The sequence below is a fragment of the Rhinolophus sinicus genome, chromosome 17, assembly GCF_057876585.1.
Source record: "Rhinolophus sinicus isolate RSI-liver-muscle chromosome 17, RSI-T2T, whole genome shotgun sequence".
Classification (NCBI taxonomy): domain Eukaryota; kingdom Metazoa; phylum Chordata; class Mammalia; order Chiroptera; family Rhinolophidae; genus Rhinolophus; species Rhinolophus sinicus.
Genome location: NC_142517.1, coordinates 184,467,926 through 184,473,500, shown reverse-complemented (window position 1 = coordinate 184,473,500; position 5,575 = coordinate 184,467,926).

Sequence of the window (5,575 nt, the reverse complement as noted above, 5' to 3'; positions counted from 1 at the left end):
TTGTAAAACGTACCTTAATGTAATACAAAAATGAATTTATTGACTTGACTATAAATTCATTTTTGTATTACAACTTATTGACTTGACTTAATTGTAACTGCCCTGGGCAAAATTATAATTCTGAGAATTACTTTCTATTATATCATCTAATACCAAATGCAGACCATACATCTAGGATTCAATTTAGGATACTTGCATTACACAGTGTGAAACATTATAAAAGTAGTACCTTAGAGTCCTTGGTAAAATTAGCATTTGGATACTCATTTGATGGGGTTAGCTGGAGTTAGCTGACAATATATTTTTATGAAAAGCACTTTCCTTTCTTTGCAAACTATTCTAGTATATATGTTTATTTGCTCCATTAGTGTATGTCTTCCTATGTTACCATTAATGATGTACCTTTCTAACCAATTGTTTAAATATAAAAGTTAATCCAATCTTATATGTCATGTATTTTGTCTTCCAATCCATGAACTTTTTCACCAGCCAAAAAATCAACATGAATGAGTATCTCCAAACGTCAGAAACAAATCCATCAGTAACCTGTAGAGTCAGGTAGAAGCCTGTCACACTACAGGGGAAAGATTTACCAACCAAGTTGTAGGAGGATACAGTGCTTAAGAGTTAATTGCTTTCCATTTTTATGTTCTGTCCTTTAGATGAATTTGTCCAATTTCAAGGAAAAAAATATATGTACTCCACTATCCAATGGGAGGAGTTTCAAAAAAATTTACGTGCAGTTTTAAAACCACCTGTCTGTATATACATGGCATCCTCAAAACCCCCTTTTAGCTCTCTGTTAATGGTATAGTATTTCCAAATTGTGGTGGCCACTATTAAATCTGGATTCCTAGATTTCCTGGTCAGCCTAGATGTAGCAACATGGTGTTGAACTTTCTCAACTGAGTTTAAAAGTTGTTTCAATGGTACTTTCACAAAAACTCAATTGAGACAACATAGATTAATGACATAGATTAATGGTTAAGAGTGTGGGCTCTGAAGATAAGTCACCTGGATTAAAATCTCAGCTCTGTCATTTTCTATTTGTGTGACCTTGAGTAAATTAACTAACCTGTCAATGCCTTAAGTTCTTTATATGAAGAATGGGAATAATAATAATAATAATAATAATATTACCTTCCCCATGGGGTATGATAAAGCTTAAATTAGTTAATATGTATAAACCTTTCAGAAGAGTGACTACATAGAAATTACTTAATAGATGTTAGTCATTATTATCAACACTCCTTAACTTGGAATGTATGGAGGAACTTCATGAAATCTTTTAAATTTTGTAGCTATTTTTATACTGCATTTTCTGGAGAGTTACTTTATCATATTCTCAATGAGGTTCCACAGCTGCAAATCTTAAGAAGCACTGTCTTTCAATTAAATTGTTCAGATTTTAAAACGATTAGAATTGTGTACAAATTCACATAACTTTCAGTTTCTCTATTGTATGTAATTATAAGTATAGTATTATTTTACTTTATTTTTGGTGTATTTTTAATACTAGTTATGTAGGTTCATTGGTTGTTTTTAATTTTCTTTAAATTTTCTGTAATCTCCAACCTTACTTTTATAATCAGATTTTTTTTTAAATTTAAGGATGGAAAAAAGAAATCTGACAAATATTGAGACATTTTACTAAAAAGCCTACCTCAAAGAAAATGAATCATCACACTTCTCCTCTTTAACACCAACTACAGAACACAGTGAAGTAATACTCACAAAATTTGAGGGAAAATTATTGTGATCCAAGAATCCTATACCCAGCTAAGCTGTTCTTCATATACATGCAACAAAAAGTATTTCCACACATTCTTCATTCTATCAAGACCCAGAAAATATACTATTCATGTATACTTTGTAGAACAATATTAGTCAGAGAAGTACTCTAGCTGACCTCCAAATGATTTAACTTAGAGAACTCCTAGAAAGGAAATGCTATGACAAAATAAAAGGAAGTAAACAATAATCAAATAATGCAGAGTTTAACCCAAAATAGTTACAATTTTTTAAAACTTCAACTAAATTTTCCTACTTATTTACTCAAAAGTTTCTTAAGAAAAAGAAACTAGGACTCTTGCTCCCTGTTAAGCATTTTTAAGTGAAGTTCCTTCTTGGCAAATAACACCTACTCCCTTGAGAAATTTTCATCACAATGCAGAGGTGGGAAGAAATCAGCCCTCAGGTGTTTGGGCTGCAGTATGATCAACTGACTTTAGTGACTCAGGCCAAGTAATAAACAAAGTGAACCTAAATGTCTGTGCAGGACCCAACTTGATGGGGAATCAAGGGAATTCAAAAACAATCATCCAACAGTACATGGTTTGGGCCTTTGTTTTTCAGAACACTATAATTTTTCATAATTGTTGCCTTGAACTTTCTGTTATTGGATATATCTGTTCCTGTGGATTCTTTTGAAAGTCTCTCATCATGTCACCCTGAGGGTCAGGTTTGTTCCAGAAGTGCAATGAAAAGAATGCTAGACCGAGTCAAGATGCCTGGATTCTAGTCTAGCTCTGCTAGTCAGGAGAGTGATCCCTGGGCTAGTGATCAAAACACTTTCTGAGCCTTAGCGTTTTTATTCCTTACTAACTTGGTCATGGTTGAAAAATTAATGGATGCAAAAATGCTTTAAACATTTTCAGATGCTACTGTAAAGGTAAAATACTATCGTTATTCTTTTACTTTGAAATCATTATTATTAATTCAGTCTTGATTGCTTTGCATCCTTCATTTGCAATAATATTACTATCAATGTCAGTTCTATCATCACGTATTGAATAAGTAAGACATTTTCTGAACTTTAAGCTCTTACCTGAGATAAGCAGTTATCTTTGGCACTCCCACCTCTAACCTTCTTTCTCATTTTTGCAGGAACCTAGAATTCTAATGTTACCCTGGAACCTTCAGTCAATCAGTAAAATGAACCAATAGACTAACTTATCCCTAGTGTTATCCCTAGTGATATATTCTTATTTCAAATGAAGTATCTTATAATTAAAGTGCAAGCTATTCTGTCCATCTGGAAAAAATCTTCTCTTTGTGTTTACCTGGCAAAATTCTATCCATCCTTCAAATCCCAGTTATCCTGCAATCTTACCAGTGAAACCTTTCTAGATTTTCTAAGAGTTGCCATTCCCTCCTGTGAATCCCATCACCCTTTGCACATACCTTTGCTATATTTGTCACTTTAAGGGTTAGCATATGTTATGATGAGAAAATGTTATATGTGAAACAGTTGCACCAGTAATCCTGGGGGTGAAGAAAGAAGGGGATTTAGGAGGTGAGATTCTGAGGGAACTGAGTGCAGGCAGAACTGTTGTACAAGGAAAAGAGTGTATAGTAAAGTTGACTCCAAAGAAGTGAGGCAGATAAAAGAGATACTTTTAGATAAGAAAGCATATCAGGTGCTCTTCAAATCACATTGCTAAGGACTGTCCCTACATAATGCCACCCCTGCCTGGAATCCTCTGGGTCTTCTATGGGGAAAAATTAGGATATTCAGAACCAAGAACTTCAGATAAATATCTAAACATTTCCCTCTTTTACCAGTCGTGCTTCACATACCTAGCATGGAAATCACATGAAATAGAATCAAAGAATATTAAAGCTGTAAGTACCTGAAATACCACCTAGTCCTGCCCTACATTTTACCGATAATAAAACTGGGGACCACATAGCTTAGGACATGTCAAAGTCTTAAGGATATGGAAGTGGCTAAGGAGGTCTAGAACACAGATCTGGCAGTTTGGCACTTTTCTCCTATAGACTTCATGGCCTTATAAGCAAAGTACAGTGGTACCTCGGTTTTCGAACATCTCCGTTGATGAACATTTCGGTTTATGAATGCTGTAAATTTTATGGATCTATGGTATCATTAGATAGTAAAATTCATGCTAAATTTGCAGTTTTAGGGGTTGATTTTAAAGGTCTGGAGTGGATTAATCCATTTTGCATTACTTTCTATGGGGAAACTGTGCCTCGGTTTTTGAACATTTCAGAACTCGAACGGTCTTCCAGAACGGATTACATTAGAAAACTGAGGTACCACTGTAATTCAAAACTATATAGCATCCTAGCCAAGGTTCTGTCTTAGCCAAGGGTAGTTTATTATAAAGATATAAGGACAGGATATAGTCAGGCCTCAGGAGGAACTGGAACCAAGAATTGGAAAGGTATCAAGAAACAAGATATCTACTTAGTCCATCATGCTCTCTCTGTATCTTTCTGGAGCCATGTGGTCTCTGATCCATTTAATTTCCCTTTATTTCTGTGGCTTCCTCTGCCTCTCTATGCTCTTAATGGAAAAGGGTCGCCAGACACATATTAATTTACTTAACATTCTGGTTCAAGCACCTAATAGGAACTAATTAGATCTTAGTCCAAATTTTCAGAAGAAAGAATATGATTGATGCACGTCAAGTCAGGTGTTCATCCATCTCTGATCCAAATAGCCATGGCCAAGGCAGAAGGGTCAGATAGTATAAATTTAACGATAGCACCCTGTCCAAGTTTAGTCAAATTGTGAGGGAACAGTCCCCACAAGAGGGTTCTTGCTTCTAATACCAACCACAAGTTTAGAGATTCCCATAACCACCGCAGGTTTGATAATTCTCTAGAAGGACTCACAGAACTCAATGAAAACTATTACACTCACAGTTATGGTTTACAGAGAAAGGATACAATTAAAATTAGCCAAGGGAGGAGACACATAGGGCAGAGTCAGGAGAGGTTCAAACGCAGTGCTTCTGGTCATCCACTCCCTTGTAGTCATGGACGGGGTACCCTCCCTCTAGTTTTTATTGGGGCCTGATAACATACTGCCTGTGTGGCTGACCTTTAGTCTCTACCCCTCCCAGAAGTCAGGCTAATACCTTTAGTCTCTAGTCCCTCCAGGAGTTAGAACTTATACAGTGTGGCCCAAACCCTCATCATAAATCACACTGACAGACTGTCCAGTGGCCTACCCTCACAGGCAGGACATTCCAGAAGCCTAGAGATCATCTTTGCTCAGGGCGAAGATCAGAGCTGTTTAAGAAAGGTTAATGCTTCATTACAAGGGTCCACTACCATTTGTGCAGAAGAAGTGTTCTCAAAAGAGTAGGACATCTCAGTTAGGGAACTACTCCAAATGGTATAATCCACTGTATATTAGATAGGCAAATAACTCCAGTTGCAAATAACTCCAGTAAACCTTGCAAGTCCAGTAGTTTAACATAAAGGTTTATTTCTCCTGTTTACAGTTCAGTGTGAGTTGGTGGAGGGGTTGGGAAGAGACAGAAAAAAAGAAAGGAAGAAACGTGAAAGAAGAAAGAGAGAAAGGAAAGAGGGGGAGAAAGAAGGGAGGACAAAGTGGAGAAGGGTCTCTGCTCTGTGTAATCATTCAAAGACCTGAGCTTTTTCCATCTTGTGGCTTCACTCTTTTCTTTGTCTTTAAAGTCCTCTCTATGCAGCAGGAGAATGGATAACAAAAGAGTGAGGGTTGTGTCTGAGAGGTTTTGATGGACCTAGAAGTAGTGCCCTGCCACTCCTGTTCACATTCCATTGGCCGGAACCCAGTCAC